Raw genomic sequence first — 22,212 nt, 5'->3', positions numbered from 1 at the left:
CACTTAATAGTCTGCCAGAGACTGAGAAATCAGTCAGTGACACTAGAAATTGCCTCTTGACTCATAGGCATAGAATATACAGCCAGGTTGCTTATTGTACTAAGCAGAGGATAGAGAAGGAGGAAGGGGGAAAAGTGTATCTTTTCCTTTTCAAAGCTTAACGTCTAGTGAACATGGCTGACAAATGAGTGCATATAAATCCAAAATAACCCAACTCCACAATGACCCCTCTCTTCTTTGGCCTCCCTGAACACAGTTCCCTAACTCTGTCTAGTCTCTAGCCAATTCCCCTCCTCTAGGCTTCCATAGCACCTTGGCAGACGTCTATCAGATATTTAGTCCACTACTGAACTCACTGTAACTACATGCTGATTTTCTGTACCCCTCCCTGATAAGACTGTGAGATTCTTGAGGATAAACACCATAATTTATTCATCTCTGAATCTCCAACAACTATCATGATACCTAGCACATAGTAGCATATAGAAAGATCTGTGATTAAATGAACCTTGTCATACCTGGACCTCTCACTGAAAGACACCACAATCCATCCAGTTGAACAAGCAAGGAGCCTAAGAATTACTTAAGAGACACCCTTCTACTCATCTAATACTCCATATCTAATCTAGCATCAAGTCCTGTTGATTTTACGTTCTAACTAGCCCCTCAAGTCCATCTACTTCTCTCCATCGCCACAACTTCCACCTTAGTCCTAGTTACTATCACCTCTAGCCTAGACTAGAGCAATCCCATCTATTCTGGCTCCCCTCCAATCCATTCTCCATACTGAAATCAGCTGATGGGTTCATTGCCATACCCTTCCTTAAAATCACTTTAATGGCTTTCCATTACTCTTAGGATAAAGAGGCAATCTTTAGTGTGGCATAAAGGCCCTGCATTGTCTGTCTCCTAATCGCCACCTTAGCCTCATTTTATTCTAGTCTTTTCCTCCCTCACTTCACTCCAGCCAGCTGAAGTTGGCCTTATTTTAGCTGCTGGTATTTACCATGATCTCTACACAGAGCACAGTTGTACATGCTGATGCTTTTGCCAGAAAAGCCCTTCCTTTCTTTCTTTTCCTAGTTAATGCCCATTTACCCTTTGTATGTCTGCTTAAGCTTTACTTTCTCTAAGAAGCCTTTCCTGAACTCTCTGATTAGGTCAAATCCCCCTAATACATGTTCTATTAACACATGTAGCTCTTTCCTTCATACTATTTTCACAATTAAAGCTTTATATTTATTTTTGTGATTGTTTAAGGTCTGTTTCCCTCACTAGATTTTAAGCTCTTAAATGTAATAACTGTGTATGATTTTGCTCCGCACTGCGTTACCAGAGTTTTGCACAGTGCCTGTCACAGAGTTGGATCTCAAATATATATATATATATATATATATATATATATATATATATATATATAGTGTGTGTGTGTGAATTTTTGAATTTTATTTATTTTTTTATACAGCAGGTTCTTATTAGTCATCAATTTTATATACATCAGTTTATACATGTCAATCCCAATCGCCCAATTCATCACACCACCCCACCCACACCCCCACCACTTTCCCCCCTTGCTGTCCATACGTTTGTTCTCTACATCTGTGTCTCAATTACTGCCCTGCAAACAGGTTTATCTGTACCATTTTTCTAGGTTCCACATATATGCATACAATATTTGTTTTTCTCTTTCTGACTTACTTTACTCTGTATGACAGTCTCTAGATCCACCCACGTCTCAACAAATGACCCAAATTCGTGCCTTTTTAGGGGTGAGTAATATTCCATTGTATATAGGTACCACATCCTCTTTATCCATTCATCTGTCGATGGGCATTTAGGTTGCTTCCATGACCTGGCTATTGTAAATAGTGCTGCAATGAACATTGGGGTGCATGTGTCTTTTGGAATTATGGTTTTCTCTGGGTATATGCCCAGTAGTGACATTGATGGATCATATGGTAATTCTATTTTTAGTTTTTTAAGGAATCTCCATACTGTTCTCCATAGTGGCTGTATCAATTTACTTTCCCACCAACTGTGCAAGAGGGTTCCCTTTTCTCCACACCCTCTCCAGCATTTGTTGTTTGTAGATTTTCTGATGATGCCCATTCTAACTGGTGTGAGGTGATACCTCATTGTAGTTTTGTTTTGCATTTCTCTAATAATTAGAGATGTTGAGCAGCTTTTCAGTGCTTCTTGGCCATCTGTATGTCTTCTTTGGAGAAATGTCTATTTAGGTCTTCTGCCCATTTTTGGGTCGGGTTGTTTGCTTTTTTAATATGGAGCTGCATGAGCTGTTTATATATTTTGGAGATTAATCCTTTGTCTGTTGATTCGTTGGCAAATATTTTCTTCCATTTTGAGGGTTGTCTTTTTGTACTGTTTATGGTTGCCTTTGCTGTGCAAAACTTTGAAGTTCCATTAGCTCCTATTTGTTTATTTTTGTTTTTATTTCCATTACCCTAGGAGGTGGATCAAAAAAGAGCTTGCTGTGATTTATGTCAAAGAGTGTTCTTCCTATGTTTTCCCCTAAGAGTTTCATAGAGTCTGGTCTTACATTTAGGTCTCAAATCCATTTTGAGTTTATTTTTGTGTATGGTGTTAGGGAGGGTTCTAAGTTCATTCTTTTACATGCAACTGTCCAGTTTTCCCAGCACCACTTATTGAAGAGACTGTCTTTTCTCCATTTTATATCCTTGCCTCCTTTATCATAGATTAGTTAACCATAGGTGCATGGGATTATCTCTGGGGTTTCTACCTTGTTCCATTGATCTATGTTTCTGTTTTTGTGCCAGTACCATATTGTCTTGATTGCTGTAGCTTTGTAATATAGTCAGAAGTCAGGGAGTCTGATTCCTCCAGCTCGGTTTTTTCCCCTCAAGAGTGCTTTGGCTATTCGGGGTCTTTTGTGTCTCCACACAAATTTTAAGATTTTTTGTTCTAGTTCCGAAAAAAATGCCATTGGTAATTTGATAGGGATTGCATTGAATCTGTAGATTGCTTTGGGTACTATAGTCATTTTCACAATATTGATTCTTCCAATTCAAGAACATGATATATCTTTGCATCTGTTGGTATCATCTTTAATTTCTTTCATCAGTGTCTTTAGTTTTCTGCATACAGGTCTTTTGTCCCCCTAGGTAGGTTTATTCCTAGATATTTTATTCTTTTTGTTGCAGTGGTAAATGGGAGTGTTTCCTTAATTTCTCTTTCAGATTTTTCATCATTAGTGTATAGGAGTGCAAGAGATTTCTGTGCATTAATTTTGTATCCTGCAACTTTTATCAAATTCATTGATTAGCTCTAGTAGTTTTCTGGTGGCATCTTTAGGATTCTCTATGTATAGTATCATGTCATCTGCAAACAGTGACAGTTTTACTTCTTCTTTTCCAATTTGTATTCCTGTTATTTCTTTTTCTTCTCTGATTGCCGTGGCTAGGACTTCCAAAACTATGTTGAATAATAGTGGTGAGAGTGGACATCCTTGTCTTGTTCCTGATCTTAGAGGAAATGCTTTCAGTTTTTCACCATTGAGAATGATGTTTGCTGTGGGTTTGTCGTATATGGTCATTATTTTGTTGAAGTAGGTTCCCTCTATGCCCACTTTCTGGAGAGGTTTTATCAGAAATGGGTGTTGAATTTTGTCAAAAGCTTTTTCTGCATCTATTGAGATGATCATATGGTTTTTATTCTTCAATTTGTTCATATGGTGCATCACATTGATTGATTTGTGTATGTTGAAGAATCCTTGCATCCCTGGGATAAATCCCACTTGATCATGGAGTATGATCCTTTTAATGTGTTGTTGGATTATTTTTGCTAGTATTTTGCTGAGGATTTTTGCATCTATATTCATCAGTGATATTGCTCTGTAATTTTCTTTTTTTGTAGTATCTTTGTCTGGTTTTCGCATCAGGGTGATGGCGGCCTTGTAGAATTAGTTTGGGAGTGTTCCTTCCTCTGCAATTTTTTAGAAGAGTTTGAGAAGGATGGGTGTTAGCTCTTCTCTAAATGTTTGATAGTATTCACCTGTGAAGCCATCTGGTCCTGGACTTTTGCTTCTTGGAAGATTTTTAATCACAGTTTCAATTTCATTACTTGTGACTGGTCTGTTCATATTTTCTATTTCTTCTTGGTAAAGTCTTGGAAGGTTATACCTTTCTAAGAATTTGTCCATTTCTTCCAGGTTGTCCATTTTATTGGCATAGAGTTGCTTGCAGTAGTCTCTAAGGATGCTTTGTATTTCTGCAGTGTCTGTTGTAACTTCTTTTTCTTTTCTAATTTTATTGATTTGAGTCCTCTCCCTCATTTTCTTGATGAGTCTGGCTAATGGTTTATCAATTTTCTTTATCTTCTAAAAGAACCAACTTTTAGTTTTATTGATCTTTGCTATTGTTTTCTTTGTTTCTACTTCATTTATTTCTGCTCTGATCTTTATGATTTCTTTCCTTCTGCTAACTTTGGGTTTTGTTTGTTCTTCTTTCTCTAGTTCCTTTACGTGTAAGGTTAGATTGTTTATTTGTGATTTTTCTTGTTTCTTGAGGTAGGCTTGTATAGCTATAAACTTCCCTCTTAGAACTTCTTTTGCTGCATCCCATAGGTTTTGGATCGTTGTGTTTTCATTGTCATTTGTCTCTAGGTATTTTTAGATTTCCTCTTTGATTTCTTCAGTGATCTCTTGGTTATTTAGTAACGTATTGTTTAGCCTCTATGTGTTTGTGTTTTTTAGGTTTTGTTTCCATGTAATTCATTTCTAATCTCATGGCGTTGTGTTCAGAAAAGATGCTTGATATGATTTCAATTTTCTTAAATTTACTGAGGCTTGATTTGTGACCCAAGATGTGATCTATCCTGGAGAATGTTCCGTGCGCACTTGAGAAGAATGTGTAATCTGCTGTTTTTGGATGGAATGTCCTATAAATATCAATTAAATCTATCTGGTCTATTGTGTCATTTAAAGCTTCTGTTTCCTTATTTATTTTCTGTTTGGATGATCTGTCCATTGGTGTAAGTGAGGTGTTAAAGTCCCCCACTATTACTGTGTTACTGTCGATTTCCTCCTTTATAGCTGTTAGCAGTTGCCTTATGTATTGAGGTGCTCCTATGTTGGGTGCATATATGTTTATAATTGTTATATCTTCTTCTTGGATTGATCCCTTGATCACTATGTAGTGTCCTTCCTTGTCTCTTGTAACATTCTTTATTTTAAAGTCTATTTTATCTGATATGAATATTGCTACTCCAGCTTTCTTTTGATTTCCATTTGCATGGAATATCTTTTTCCATCCCCTCAGTTTCAGTCGGTGTGTGTCCCTAGGTCTGAAGTGGGTCTCTTGTAGGCAGCATATATATGAGTCTTGTTTTTGTATCCGTTCAGCAAGCCTGTTTCTTTTGGTTGGATCATTTAATCCATTCACATTTAAGGTAATTATCTATATGTATGTTCCTATGACCATTTTCTTAATTGTTTTGAGTTTCTTTTTGTAAGTCCTTTTCTTCTCTTGTGTTTCCCACTTAGAGAAGTTCCTTTAGCATTTGTTGTAGAGCTGGTTTGGTGGTGCTGAATTCTCTTAGCTTTTGCTTGTCTGTAAAGCTTTTGATTTCTCCATCAAATCTGAATGAGATCCTTGCCTGGTAGAGTAATCTTGGTTGTAGTTTCTTCCCTTTCATCAGTTCAAGTATATCATGCTACTCCCTTCTGGCTTGTAGAGTTTCTGCTGAGAAATCAGCTATTAACCTTATGGGAGTTCCCTTGTATGTTATTTGTCATTTTTCCCTTGCTGCTTTCAATACTTTTTCTTTTTCTTTAATTTTTGTCATTTGATTACTATGTGTCTCGGCGTGTTTCTCCTTGGGTTTATCCTGTATGGGACTCTCTGCGTTTCCTGGACTTGGGTGGTATTTTCTTTCCCATGTTAGGGAAGTTTTCGACTATAATCTCTTCATATATTTTCTCGGGTCTTTTCTCTCTCTCTTCTCCTTCTGGGACCCCTATAATGTGAATATTGTTGCACTGAATGTTATCCCAGAGGTCTCTTAGGCTGTCTTCATTTCTTTTCATTCTTTTTCTTTATTCTGTTCTGCAGCAGTGAATTCCAGCATTCTGTCTTCCAGGTCACTTATCCGTTCTTCTGCCTCAGTTATTCTGCTATTGATTCCTTCTAGTGTACTTTTCATTTCAGTTATTGTATTGTTCATCTCTGTTTGTTTGTTTTTTAATTCTTCTAGGTCTTTGTTAAACATTTCTTGCATCTTCTCGATCTTTGCCTCCATTCTTTTTCCTATGTCCTGGATCATCTTCACTATCATTATTCTGATTACTTTTTCTGGAAGGTTGCCTATCTCCACTTCATTTAGTTGTTTTTCTGGGGTTTTATCTTTTTCCTTCATCTGGTACATAGCCCTCTGCCTTTTCATGTTGTCTCTCTTTCTGTGAATGTGGTTTTTGTTCCACAGGCTGCAGGATTGTAGTTCTTCTTGCTTCTGCTCTCAAATATATTTTTAAGCAAATAAAAAAATACAACTATACAGAAACAACAGCAAACTAAAGAATATACAGTTTTACTTTTAGGAATTTCTGTCGCTTATTCAATAAATATTCTTTCATCTACTTTGTGTCAATCACTGTGCTAAAGAGATAGGAATGCAAAGGGGCAAGATTGATATAACTCCTGTCCTAATGGAACTTACCTGCTCATTTAATGAGAGGGTTATTTTTCTAACAATTTTATTTATAAAGTTATATTTTCTATAACTCAACTAAAGTGCTATTTTTACTGAGTAAGTTTTTTGCACTTTCTAACTTTTAATGTATTATTAGAAGCTGCTCTGTTCTATCCTGTGTCAAGGCTTTTCTGCTCTTCAGCTGATTCCATCTGCCAATATATTATGTGGGGGCATTTTCCTTCTTTTCAGCCTACTAAGTAGGTTAGTGGTAGTAATAGTAGTAGCAGTGGCAGTACTAGTACTAGTGGTATTGGTCACAGGACCAGTAAATAATAATCATAATGACAATGGCAATGATAGAAATGGGTATCATTTACTCTGTTATCTCAAATTCTCCCAAGAACTCTGCAAGGTAAATGTATACAATCAGATGTAGACATGCAGGCTTAGAGAAGTTCAATAACTTACCCAGGGTCACTTGGCAAGTTACTGGTAAAGAAAGAATTTGAAACCAAATATTTCTGACTTTAAATCTTGTGCTCTTTCCACTCACCATACTTTTTCTAGAGCAAGGGAGACTGCTGGGGTGATATTCTCAGTTCTGCTTCCTGGTATCTCCCTGCTAATAGATTTTAATGTTCATGACGTAGTTCATGAGTTGATTTTGTAGTGTATATAATCCCTAAGGAGGGGAGAAGGTTTTGAGGATCAAAAAAATCTTTGGAGTACAAAATTGACTTGTGAACCAACCAAAAAGGGATAAATGTGGAGTTTGTCAGGGCTAGTTTGAAAATTGTCCTCTTTTAGTGTACATTCTGAGAATTAGTGGAGAATATAAGTTAATAGCTTCTGGAAAATGTCAAAAATCCCACATACTTCCACAGTTTTGCTTGAATGACTTTTATAAACCAGATCAGCAGAACTCTCTGAAGTCTTTACATTAATCTGATTTAAATATTTCAATTATAATGAAGATATCAATTAAATTTGGCATAAAAAAAAGCCTCTGAGGCAAGATTTAGGACTAAGTTAGAAAGGCATTGTGGAGCAGAAGAAAATGGTAGAAAGCAGCATTGCATTAGGACAAATCCCAGCTTACCTACTCCCAAACTGTGTCTTTAGGGTACATAAATTAACCTCTCTGGATTCTGCTACCTTATCTAAAAACATGACGGGATCAGATCATATTCTCATCGAAGTCCCTTCTAGCTCTTATTCCCTCCTGAAGCTATTTCTCCTTCGCAAATGTTACTGGGCAAATCAAAAGTCTGTGTAGCTAAAATTCCAAGTGAGTAAAAATCAATCGGTCAGTCAACTGAAAAAGAAGCCTCCAAGAATTGGAGAATATTTGATTGACAGGACAGTATAAATGTATGCTCTCTCTTGCAGGAGCTCTAAGGAAATTATTTTGGCTATCTCTCCCGTACTTTCTTCTTAGTCCTTCCCATCCCCAGACTTACATAGGCCAGCTGGTATGGTGTACCTGCATGCTCCCAACAACCAGTGCAGCAGCAATTACTTTAGTGCCTTTGCAGAGAAGAGACTCAGAAAAATCTTCCTTGAATTGAGTTAAAATGAGGAACTATAAGAAGGAAAGTTGTGCAAACCAGGAAGCACAAGGGAAGGCAAGCCTTCTGAGCTCTAACAGGCACAGGCTAAGGAGCAGGGTTTATGCACAGTTGTGAGGGATTTCAGTTGGGAAACAGGTACCTAATATCCAAATGCTGGACCCTGCTTGTCTGTGAGGAAAGATCATAGGTCTGCCATTGTGCATATTCCCAAATATTCCAAGAATATGAGTTATTCTCCCTGGCACTCAAGGTCCTCCAGTAATCAAGTCTACTTTACTTATCTAACCTTACCTCCCAATGTTCTCTAGCGCAGTCCCGTGGCTTCACCTTCTCATTCAACTTGAGGAGGTATGGATTATAAGCTTAGAAATTAGAGACATTCAGAGCTTCTCTGGTGGCACAGTGGTTAAGAATCTGCCTGCCAATGCAAGGGACACGGGTTCGAGCCCTGGCCTGGGAATATCCCACATGCCGCCAAGCAACTAAGCCCGTGCGTCAAAACTACTGAGCCTGAGCTCTAGGGCCTGCAAGCCACAACTACTGAGCGCACCTGCCACAACTACTGAAGCCTGCGCGCCTAGAGCCTGTGCTCCGCAACAGAAGAGGCCATGACAATGAGACACACGCACACCGCAACAAAGCGTAGCCCCCACTCACCGCAACTAAAGAAAGCTCGTGCACAGCAACGAAGACCCAACACAGCCAAAAATAAATAAATAAATAAATAAATAAATAAATAAATAAATAAATAAATTTATTTAAAAAAAAGAAATTAGAGAGTGGCCTTCAAATTCCAACTTAGTTCCTTAATAGCCATGTGACCTTGGGCAAGTTACTTAACCTCAGAGTTTTGATTTTCTTACCAGTAAAATAATAACACCTACTTCACAGGGCTTTTGTGAAGTTATCATTCAATGAGGTGATGAAAATTATCATAATAGTTATCATTTATTGTGAACCAACTACATACCAGGTTCTATGCTCCTCTCATTGTCCTGCACTTAGGGAATTATACTCCTGTTGGAAGTAAACACCAAACTAAGAATTCAGAACAAGATATCCCAAAATTATAAAGACAGGTGCTAGTCTAGGTAGGCAGTCACCTTCAGAATGGCCAGCAAGCTTAAGTGTCAATTTTATCTCAATAAACCTGGGAGGGTGAAAAATGACCAGCCAGCGCTGAGTATCCCAGCAGCAGGATGTGTGCATGCACCAGGAATCAAGGGCCAGGCCCCGTGCAACAATCCAAATTAGCAGGCTTTTTTTATTCAAAATTGAGGAGATTTAGCAATAAGTTTGCACACCTCAGTATTTTCTTTATTTTCATTAGGGTGTAAAAGACTTAGGAAATCTGAAGAAGTTGAAAGGATATTTAGAATCACTCCTCCTAAAGTGTGGGATTGGAATAGGGAATAGACAGCTGCATACTTGCTGTGTAGCCTTGAGCAAGTCGTGTAACTTCTTGAATCTGAGTTTCTTTATATAAAAATTGGGGCCTGTACTTTGAAGGGCTGGGGTACTGATTAGAAATAAATATATGTAAAGTGATTTATACGGTATCTGAAATAGATAATAAATAGTGTCTGCAGTTATTATGGCAATAGTTATATTCCTCTAGTTCTGATGGATTCAAACGTCAGCTAAATACAGGATGTCATCCCCACATATCAGCAAAAATACAAGTACAGACATCATGCTTGATATTTAACAAGTTGATGAGGTTTGGAAAAATCATGATAAGTGGCTTTATTACACTGTCCTGATTCTGGAGAAAATATGTAACACAGGGCTTAGGAGCTGCAGTTTTCATTGATCTCCTATAGTAATCATCAGTTGCCACACACAATTTAGTATTTCATTGTATTCTACCCTATATACCATGCAGACTGCTCCCAAATTTATATCTCTACCCCAGACTTCTCCCTGAATGCAGGACTTACATATCCAACTGCCTATTCAACATCTCCTCCAGGATGTCTAGCGGGTATCTCAAATAAAAGATGGCCAAAACAGAACTCTTGGATCTTGCCACAAAACCTTGCTTCCCCCACTCTAATTCAGTTCAGTAAATACAACTAGTGTCTACTCTATTACTGAAACCAAAAACCTAGGAATCATCATGAGAAAGTCCAGTCATTTTTATCTCTATAATATCTCTTGAATCTGTCCACATTTTACTATCTCTATCACCACCACTCTAGTCCAAGCCATCATCATCTTTCTTTTGGATGCTGTAATAGCCTCTTAACTTGTCTCCCTGACTCCTTCCATCTATTATCCATGGAACATCCAGAGGAAGATTATTTTTACATAAGTCAGAAGGAATGTGACATTGTTCTACTTAAAATCATCAAAAGGTGTCCTCCCACTCTTAGGATAAAGACCAAAACCCTAAAAGGCACTGTGTCATCTGGTCCTTCCCTACCTTTCCAATCTCATTTTGTCCCACTCCCCGCCACTACTCCCTGTGATCCAGCCCCACCGCTCTCTTTCTGTTCCCTAAGCATGCAGGGATCTTTGGCACTTCAAAGCCAACACATGCTGTTCCCTCTGAAATATTTTTCTGTTCATCCTTCACCATGACGGCTTTTTCTTAACCTTCAGGGTCCAGCCTAAATGTTATTTTGTTTCAAGTAAACCTTCTCCAATGGTCCAACATAAAGTAACGGCCTACCTACTTCTCAGTTATTTTCCTTTATATCACTTACTGCAGTTATTAATTATATACTTATACATGTGTTTTTTGTTTTGTCTCTTATCTATTCCCACCCCACATTACACTACAAGCTCTATTAGGGCAGAACATGTCTCTTTTAGTTCAATTCTACTCACTCTGCACAATGAATATTTGATGAAGGTTAAAAAAAATCAAATATATTCATTGTGGATCCAGGGTTGATAATCACTGAATTAGATACTAAATACTTGTTCACTTGTCCCAAAATGTCCTTTTCACCTTTCACCTCATATTGTAGACAGGACGTAAATTAAATAGCATTATGAAGATAATTTTACTGGCACAAAATATAAGGATACTGATATTAACAGATGTCTGTTTTAGAAGCAAGGTGGATTAGATGATTTAATTATAATGTTAAACACCTTTTATCAGAAAAAAAAATTCAAGCCCAATTATTTCTCATGCAACTTTTATGCCAAAGTTTATAGTGAAGCTATGATGCCCTGAATATCAAAATTGAGCAAACGACTCAGGGTACTGATCCAATATCTCTGAACATTATTATTACAGCCTTTCCATCCCATTTTCCCAGAGTACAGCTGAAGAGAATTATCAGAAACTACAGGTAGGGTCTGATGCAAAGAATTCAAAACACACAAAACATTAAAATTCACTCATCCAACAAATATATCAAATGATTAGTATAAGCCAGAAACACAACTGGGTGTTTTTTCTAACCAGTCAAAGAGGATCAAGGCAATGTGCCCCAGAAATGAATCAACCTTCTCTGCCTGCAGACCCATGCCTAAGCATCTCATCACTTAGACTTCTGCATCTGGTGCTTCCCAATTATTTCTTAGGATCCCCACTGGAGAATGGTGCCAAATCATGGGGAGATTTCTAGCTATATAAAGTTCTCCCGGCACCAAGAAATGATCTATGGACTTGAACTGATGAATTATTTTCCTATTTGACATCCAAAGGAGGCCATTTCACTGCCTTTTATAAACCACCAGTGATGAACTATAATGACATAAGGAATTGCTGGACAGGAAAAGGCCATTCTCCTTAACATGCCTGTCCTAGGGACTCATTTCCACCTCAGCTTTGTCTCTGCAGCCTTTGCTATTGGCTCACACATCATTAAAATGTCTTGCTGGCTGCAAAAGCTCATTTATACAGACAACATTTGCTCTGACCACCTTAATTGACAAATTATTCCACATGATTGTATCTCCTTGAATGAAATAGTTTTGCCTAAAATACCAACATATGTAGCCCTTTGCTTGAGTTTGTCATAGCCCCTAGTTAACTTCCTAATTTTTAAAATTCATCCCCTGTAAATGAAGCACCCTATTAAAAATATCAATTTGTCTTAGACAATTTATCAGACTGTTTTCTTGTGGTAAAATGGCTGTGAGGTCATTTTTGCAAGTGTTCCAGTAATAATAATGATGATGACAATGATACTAATCATAATAATTAATATCATTGATTGAATACATACTATTTCCCAGACACCATTGTAAGTGTTTTTCATATATTTTCTTCACTCAGCATAGCTAATACACCTCCCCATTTTGCATGGAGAAAAAACTGAAATTCAGAAGAGTAAATTAAAGTTCTCAAAGTCACACAGCTACAAGGATTTGAATCAGATTTTTCTGGTTGTAGATCAGGACATAAGGGAGCAAATCAAGTTTTCAGAGTTTTCCAAGGGTCTTCTCTTAGAATCATACTCTTTGTTTTGCTAAGATTCCTGTGTGTGTGTGTATGTGTGTGCTCATCTGTATCTTAACCATCTACATATAAGAAAATTTTTTGTTGTCAAATCAGATCATAGTACTATGAGCAATACATGGTTCTATAAGCATTTACTAGTGGAAGGGACTCAGGCTTTGAGCATGGTTCTATAAGCATTTACTAGTGGAAGGGACTCAGGCTTTGAGAAAACAATAGCCACCTGAATCTTCATTCTAGCACCATTGTTCAGTTGTTGTAAAACACTGAGAGAAATTACCTAACATCTCCAAATTTCAACTTCAGCATCTGTAAAGAGGGGCTAAGGTGACAATACCACACAGGATTTTTTTGATACTTAAATGAGATCATATCTGTGGAAACATTGAGCCCAGCTCCTAGCTCCATAATTGTATTTTGTGTCTAAATGTCAAGATAAACCTTTGTATGGGGAACCAAGAATCTTGGAGAACATTAATCTAACTGGTGAGACAAAACCTAAACAAAGATGTCTAAGATAATTAATTATAAATTAGCATCAGTCAGTGTGGTGAAAACTTTTATAAAATTGCCAGGGGAATTTAGGAGAAAGAAACAGGTGATTGTAAAATAAAGTTAATCTGTGAAGACTTCCTGGAGGAAGTCCAGAAGTGCAAATATGTCCTGGCAGAGAAGAGTATGAAGGCCTGAAGTAGGCAAACAAGCAGGAAGGTAAGGAGTTAATGGCATTTATGGAGCACTGTTGTGTGCAAGAGCCATGCAGGTAGTCTGTAGCATGTTGCTTTAAGAGCAAGGTTTTAGAACAAGGTGGGTTCATATCCTATCCCCACCACTTGCTAGCCGTGTGACCATAGACAAATAACTTATCCTGAGTCTCCATTTCTTCCCTTATAAAATAAAGACAATATTGGCAACCTTCCAAGGTCGTTGTGAACTTTGACTGATTGTAAAGTACAGTACCTGACCCAATAAATGGGCATTCTCTGAGCATCTACTCCACTGTGTTGGATCTAGTTCATGGATAATCTCCCACCATACTAAGCTTCTAGTTTTCATCCCTTTACAAGGGTAGCTTGATAGAATATTCTCAGCCTTCTCAAACCACTGCTTTCAGGTTAGCAGAGAGCAAGGTAGCTGAGAGTCTCACAAATGAACATAATGGAACTAGGGAAATCTGTGCCCGTGGATCTCAGGTGCCTATACACCTAGGATTCATAATGTAATTCCTTCCTAAGAACTCCTTCCCCCACCCCTAACTCAAGTCAGAAAAGTCAGTCAAGGAGTCAATGATCACCTCAGGTGCTGGAATAGAGCCACTGGAGCGGAACTGGCCTAGACTGGGCACGTTTGCCACATCCTGCTGCCACGGTGCTCTAACTTGCTCACCCCCAGCCCTCCCAGCAAGCTGGTCTCCCGCACAGCTACTTGCGAAAGACTCCCACGGGAATGAATGTTCTCATAGTCCCTGACTTTGCAAAGGAACAAGAGTGTCTTTCTGCTGATGGGACAGTTTAATAGTGTTCGTTCATCTCCCTGTAGGGCATAGAAACACGACACAAAAATTTTCCTAGGACAGAGACTGGAAATCTCTTTGACCCTGGCTGTCACTAATAGGGTTAAGAGATAGCACTGTGTCATAGGTTGAGGCAAAGGAGGGTAATAAGGGGGAGAAAGGAGAGACAAAATAAGAGTGGCAGAAGAGGAAGGGAAAAAAATCACTCTTTAGACTGACATTCAAGGCCCTCCTTCCCACTAATTCTAAGTAGGTTTTTTTTTTCCTCCTTGTCCCCCAAGGTCATGAGTAGAGCTGACCTTGTTTCTAGAGGAAGCAAACAGCCACCTGCAGGGTATGAATTGTGACACTCTGGGAAAGGCCCCCCACAGGCACTGCAAAGCTGCCAGAAATTCCCACCATTAGTCATGCCTATGAGTTACAGAATTGAAATATCTATTAAATTGCAAATATGCTAGCTTAGAAGGGAAACATTTTGGCCATTATCAGTCATGAATTCTTTATCTCTTTGAGGTATTAGATTAGCCCCACCAGAAAGCAAGGATCTGGGGAGATGGGCTACAGAGAAGACATGACATTAGGACATTTAAAAGAGCTAGAGAGGGACAAAGATGTCATTCAGTGTGGGCTGGGTAGAGTAGGAAAGGCCAGGGTGACCCAGGAAAAGAGGGAGGCCTAGGAGGAAAGGCAAAGGAGCTGCTGCAAGCCGGTTTGGGTCATAAGATTTCTGCACCTGCAACTGTGCAAAAGAACAGTCAATTATGAAATGCACAGTCAGTCATGTGAAAGTTCCATTAATGTAGCCAAGAACTATTGACTGCTGAGGTCTTTCCTCATTAAGTCACAGAAAAGGTATAAATGAGATATATTCTCATACGATAATCGGGATACAGACATTCAGATCATATCAACTGGCTGCTGAGAGGGAACAGGAAGGAGAGCGAACACACGCCAATGATTTGTCCCCTTCGGTGCTTCACATAGCACTGCTTCGATGCTACTCTAAGGCGGGTGCTTTATCCCCGGGGCTCTTCATTTATCTGTAACATTTGAGACCAACTTGTTTCATCATCTAAATCGCTCTTCTCTGGAAGGTGATCAATTTGTCAATACCCCTCCTGTAGTATTACATCCATAAATTGTGCCCTTCACTCTCTGCTTGGATCGACCAGTCTGTTGGATGGTGTGATTAGGATAGCTTCTGAGTGCTGTTCTCAGTTTGTCTATTAACTGCTCTCCAGACCACTTTAAGATTTTTTTCCCCACTTGCTGCTGGAGATGGAAATCGTGGAGCAGAGTCTGCACCAGCCACACAGCCAGTCGCTTGTTTAAAAGTGTTACTGAACCAAATTCTTTAAGGCAAAGGCCACAAATAGGCAGCCCTCAAACGGAATTTAGCCTACAGGCATGTTTTATTCGGTCCACACAATGCTCAACAAGCCAGGGATTTCCACATAAAAATCCAGACTTCTAGCATCTCTTCAAAAATTAGAGGGCCTAGCAGCACTGGATCCTTAATTTCATATAACAGCAATCAGCTAGGGCTGAGTTGGTACTGCGAGGACTCTCCAACTTGCCCCCCTCTGTGGCCTCACACACTCACTCAGGTATATGACCTGCCTGGCTTCTAGAAGCATTTTGAACATTGATTAGGGAATTACCCCTTCACTGGCCTAGCTTCAGCCATCAGCAGTAAATGCTTTTCCTTTTATAGAAGGAATCGAATCAGGGCTATTTCTTCTTAAAGCCAAAACAGTGGATTGGCAAATAAGCACTTTAAATAACAGGTTATTTAGGGATCCTTAGCTCTGGAGACCTGAGCTCTGTAGTCACCATCTTTGGAGTCCTCTTTGGGTTGCATCTCCTTTTTATCTGGCCCAGAACCCAGGATTAAGGGACTGTGGACAGAGTAACTGGGGGGGGGGGGTAGGATAGGAAAGTACTATGTTAGGAATCAGCATATATGGGTTCTAGTCCTGGCTATGCCATTTACCAGTTCCCAGCCCAGGGCAAATGGTTTAAACACTCTGAGCCATAATTTACTCTGCTGAAAAATACAAAATACAAATAATGATAACAACAACAACAACAATCTTTGCCAACTCCATAAAGTTCTTTGAGAAACAGAATGAGATGTCAGAAGTGAAAGTGCTTTGAAATTATAAAGTTCTCTACAAATACCAAGCTGTCTTATTTGTGCCCAACTGAAGCACTCATCAATGAAATAAGCACCCAACCAATCCAAGCTAGACATAATGTCTGAGTACTTACTATATGCTCAGCACTTGGGGAGATGCAAAAGAATTGGTCAACAAATCCCTGTCCTTAAGGAGCTTATAGGCTAGTTGAGAAAATAAGATAAACAATGGAAAACAAGATTATAATTGTAACATAAAGTTAATGCCTGCTAAGTATCTTACTGAAACCGTTAAAGATACAGTCATCAGTAGGATGCCAGTAGACCCACTTGACTACTCACTTAGCTTTTGTTTTCGTTTTTTACAGTTTATTCTGTGGAAACAGCATCTTCAGATACTCTCAACCAGGGGAAAAGTGTTACGTGGTCATACAGTTTAGGAAATGTTCTAAACTATGGCCCATCTTCCTTTCAGAAAATTATAATATATATTAGAATATTATATACACTAAGATGCCCTGAAATGCCTTGCAAGAAGGAAAGCTATATAACTTTGACCTAGCAGATAAACACATTGCCACAGAACTTCTCACCATTCTCTCTTCCTTTCCTTTTTCTCTCCCCAAAGTAACTATTAACATCTCTTAGAATTGGAGCTCCATAGAACACAGTTGGGGAAACACTATTTGCCCTAATGAACATATTTTAAATTTTCACAGGTTCCAAAGGGAACATAATTCTGCCTCTACCTGTCTCCTTCAAGAACCACATTAGAAACTTGGATCCTATGCTCCTAGTTGCACAGAGTAGACACTGATTTTTGTGATGATTGGTCTTTACCAACTGAATCAATGTTGTTTAACTAGACTGTTCTCTATTGTTTCACTTCTACTAACTTGAAATTGTTGCCATAACTGCAATGAACCTTACTGGAATTGATTTTTTTTTCTCAGTACGGATTTTCTATTAATAGGGCCACATGGCACCAAAACATGCAGCCTGGCAAATTCTATCTTCTGTACATTCTTGCTTTTCCTGGCACCACACTGTTCCTTGTTTCTCTCCTGGGACTGTCCTAAGCTCAGATTTAATTATGTGTCCCATTACTACTAATCTCATCTAAGGTGCTCACTGAGAGCTAAGGACTAGGCTCCAAAATGTCAAGTGCATTCTTTTTAGGGTTATCTAAACTCCAGCAGGGACTTCAAATTGAAGACCAAATAGTTAATGTCCAAAAAGGCCATTATAGTGGGGTGATGTACACTGTGATCAATATTTTGGCATCTTTTTCAATGTACATAATATGGGTGAAATTGTATGGTTTGTGCTTGGTGATGGTTGAAAAGTTATATCTGAGAGTCAGAAAGGCCTAGATTCATATTTGTGCTTGGCCAATTACAAAGTATGTGACCTTGGAACATAGCCTCTCTAAGTTTTAGTTTCTTCTATAAAATGAGGACAATAATAGTATCCACTCTCATATGGTTGTTCTGAGGAATAAATGAGAAAATGAATGAAATACACTAAGCACAATGTCTCCTTCACAGTAAGCTGTCAATAGACATTAGCTCTCAGGGGGCCCCTATTATGATAACTTAGTTGTTGGCTTAGAGATCACTTCTCCTGTTGCATTATTATCACTCAGTCAGAATCTCCACTTCTTTTTATTCCCCCAACTCTCCACCATATCTTTAAATTCCACTGTTTTTCTTAAACCTTAAGAAACTCTTAAGGTTTAAGAAACTTTCTTAAACTCTCACCCCAGTGTCTCAGGATTAACCATAGAGGCATGAAAGAACAAAGAGCCAGGGCCAGGAAAAGCCCGTTTTCAAATCCGATGGGAAATTGCTTCCTCGGTGTGTAAACAGATGCCATTCTCCACACCAAAGGAAGGTGTACAGCTATACAGTCTAAGTGACACCTTCAACAATGCACTACAGTTAGTTTTAGCTTTGCAAAGTGAAATTAAAAGCACTTACTGAAGCCATGCATTTGAACATCTTCACCAAAGACTGATTCCAGCTTCCAGTTTGCAATTTAATCAAGCTTTGCATGACCAGATTGATTTGCTGCTATTATAGTAATCCAGCAGCAAATCTTTGCAACCTATCCATAGAATAAATCTCTCTTTCTAGCCATGACATTCAGACACCAATGGATTAAGAAATCTCTCATCCCTAATAAGTGAAGAGTCTCAAGTCACGAACTCTAGAGCTATCTAAGATAATCAGGAGTAGGGGTATTATTTGCATATTCACCAGAGAACAGGTTAGTGTTTTTTTCTAAATAGTCAATATGCTTTTCTGAAAAGGCATAAAATCATGTATTTATGAATGATTTGTTAGGTGAAGGGTGAATTATCTTCTAAATAAAGTTAATTAGTATTGGCTTCCTGCTTGGGTTCATTTTTGGGAACCCCTATAATTTATGTCTGTCATTGACCTTCTCAAGGCAGACATTCTCCTCTATTATAATAGGAGACCCTATTCCATTATCTTATCAACCCTCTCCCACTCCTCTTCTCCTTCTTCTATTATCACCTGTTCTACATTCTCATGTAGTCAACCTTCCCTTCTCTCCTTATCACTTTGACTAGGCTTCTACACAAAATTCAGTGTGAGAATAAAGGAAAAAAAATATCTTTAAAATAGCAAATAGCCACCTGAAATATGCTGTGGGAAATACAACCGTTAGTTGTTGGTATCTTTGACAAATGACCTAAATACCCTATTGTACATGTCTATATGTTGTTAAACCACTCCCTATTTATCTGCAGCCTCCAAAAGTATAAAAAAGAAATGTCTACAATAACATTACACAGGTCTGCTATGATTTAAATATTAAAATGATTCCAGAAAAGTTGCATTTAAATCAAATCCTACTTAAATGCAGCTGGCTATTTAAAGAAATCTCATGACAAATTATTTTATATTGAAAAAATAATTTCATAAAGCCAAAGATTACCTTCTAATTAATCAGTTTTGAATAACTGGATCTTTTTACAACCGATCTATTTAAAGCAAGTAGTACCTATACACTTTAAGAGAGCACTTGTTTCACTGAAGAAATATTTCTGATTTATAAATTTAAAAGAACAGTGAGAAAATAATCTTTTAAAATTTTAATAATCTTTTAAAACTTGCATACTTGCAATACACAATGTTAAAAACCTCTACCTACATGATTTTGTAATTAACCAATCCTATGATTTTTGTATTAATATTCCTAGCCCATGCCTGCATGTTGCTAAACTCAAAACAAGTATGAGTGGGTTACCCTTTAAATAATCCCAGCCTTATATTTTGAAATATAAAAGGACAATCTGTTAATTGCTCTTTTTTTTTAACATCTTTATTAGAGTATAATTGCTTTACAATGGTGTGTTAGTTTCTGCTTTATAACAAAGTGAATCAGTTATACATATACATATGTCCCCATATCTCTTCCCTCTTGCATCTCCCTCCCTCCCACCCTCCCTATCCCACCCCTCTAGGTGGTCACACAGCACTCAGCTGGTCTCCCTGTGCTATGCAGCTGCTTCCCAGTAGCTATCTATTTTACGTTTGGTAGTGTATATATCTCCATGCCACTCTCACATTGTCCCAGTTTACTCTTCCCCCTCCCCGTACCTCAAGTCCATTCTCTAGTAAGTCTGCATCTTTATTCCCATCTTGCCCCTAGGTTCTTCATGACCTTTTTTTTTTTTTTTTTAGATTCCATATATATGTGTTAGTATACGGTATTTGTTTTTCTCTTTCTGACTTACTTCACTCTGTATGACAGTCTCTAGGTCCGTCCACCTCACTACAAATAACTCAATTTCGTTCCTTTTTATGGCTGAGTAATTGCTCTTTAATCAAGGAAACAAGGAATAATATAGCTTAGACAATATTGCAAATAAAAATAAATCTTCACAGAGCAACCTCTTGAACTTCCATACTGAGAAGCCATTTTGTCTCTACATCAAGTATAACATTTGAACTCTGTGAATAAATAAACTTGATATCTTCTTATATGAACAATGACTCAAGGATAAGTTTGAATTATTTTTTCTAGTATGTAATACATATTCAGTGTATTTTTATTTAAATAGCAAATGAATAAATTACTGTTTCAGTGGCTGAGGTTTTATCCTCACCCTCCCTTGATAGATTTCCCTTAGTGACCAAAACTCTGTATTTTCATGACAGCTCTTAGGAGCTTAGGTGAAACAATTTGGGACCTATGAAAATTAATTTTGGTGTGTGTGTGTATGTGTGAACTAACATGCTCACAAGGGAATCATACCTGTGACTGACTTCTTGGCACCATTTTCTCAGCTAGTATTTCTCAAAGCATGATCCTTGAAAGGCATGCAAGAGATTCCCCAGGACAAAAAGATAAATTCCCTGTCTTACTGATGTACTAAATTAGAATCTGGAGGAGATAGATGGGAATCTATATTTAAGGAGCCTCATCTTTACCATACCTGGGTTCTTCCATGTGATTCTGATGCACATTAAATTTTGAGAAACTCTGAGAGGTAGAGTTCAGGTGAAATTTTAAAACCCCAGTTCAACTCTTCTTAAAGTTTAGGGCAAGTGAATTAATGCCTTATAAGACACCCAAAATAAGCTCCAGAATCTAAAAACAAACTAAAGAAACAAATGTGTTGTCACCATAACCCAACAGATGGAAGCATAAAAGAGGTTTGGTATTTACTTTATTCTGGTCCAACTTAAAATATAAGCTAAACACGATAATGTTACAAACTTTACTAAATGACCTCCAAATGGAAGTGTTCTGAAAGCATCAGATAAGAATTGTGTGACTGTGGTCAAAGTGATGATGCTGCAAGGATTTGTGCATGGTCAGGCCACTTATTAATGATGTATAACTGCCTATGATTGACTCTTCTGCTTGAATGAGGCAGGAAGTCTAGTTCATACTAAGGGAATCAGGAATTAAACAAAAGCAGATCTTTGCTATTTGGATTGGCCCAATATGGTAGTTATTTTGAAAGCTCATGGAGAAGCAACGCGCAATTTTAATCAAAATAATAATTCAAACCATCACAGAAGGTACTTTACAATTCAGACTAAGAAGTAGAACTGTCATGTATCAGAATAGAGAATGAACTAAAGTATATATATTAATTTTTAATTAATTTTAAAGTGTATATATTGATTTTTATTTTTACTCCTTTTGTTAATATTTAGAATTTAGAAAAAGATGAAAAAAGAAACTAGTTGACTCTCAGGGATCAAAAATTAAATCAAATATATGTTATAGAAATGAACTTACTAAGCAAGTATCATTATTAGTAGACTGATTTTAACACTATCCCAAAAGGTCAGCTAGCCATAAACAAAAACAATATAGAAGAAAATCCATATTCCTAACATTAATGAGAGTATGTTATAACTAAACAACTAGTTGATGTCAACATTAGATGGTTAAACAGGTAATGCTCAAGTTAATAAGTGCAATAAATATTACACTTGTCTGGATAATGTCAAATTTTACCATGGCTCAGATTTTACCCACAATACAAAAATGTGTGTGTTTACTTATACACACACACATACATCTGAAACATATATAAGAAGAATAAAATTAGTCAAGATTTGCTCAGGCACAATAGTAGGTGGACCTTTTGTCACACAGTTTCTTAAGGTCCATCACACCCATTGTCAGGGGTAACTTTTATGTCATTAGGGTCTGTCCTATTTTGCTGAAAATTACTTACTAACATTCTCCACCAGGTAAGAATATTCTGAGTCTCTCTCTTCCATTGCGAGTAGAATTACTAATTTACAATTTGCTTGTACTTCTGATGTAAAACATATGTGCATGCTATTCATTTGGAGTTGCTCTATTTAAGAATCACTAGAACCTCACAATAACATCACTCATTTATGAGCAA

General features: G+C 37.7%; 1 protein-coding gene across 1 annotated transcript in view; it reads right to left on the bottom strand.

Annotated features, from left to right (window-relative positions):
* The window catches only part of IL1RAPL2 (interleukin 1 receptor accessory protein like 2), a 549,721-nt gene that overhangs the window by 478,742 nt on the left and 48,767 nt on the right, over positions 1-22,212 (bottom strand).

This window comes from Balaenoptera acutorostrata, chromosome X (genome assembly GCF_949987535.1).
Source record: "Balaenoptera acutorostrata chromosome X, mBalAcu1.1, whole genome shotgun sequence".
Taxonomy (NCBI): domain Eukaryota; kingdom Metazoa; phylum Chordata; class Mammalia; order Artiodactyla; family Balaenopteridae; genus Balaenoptera; species Balaenoptera acutorostrata.
This window is presented reverse-complemented; position numbering and strand designations above follow the sequence as displayed.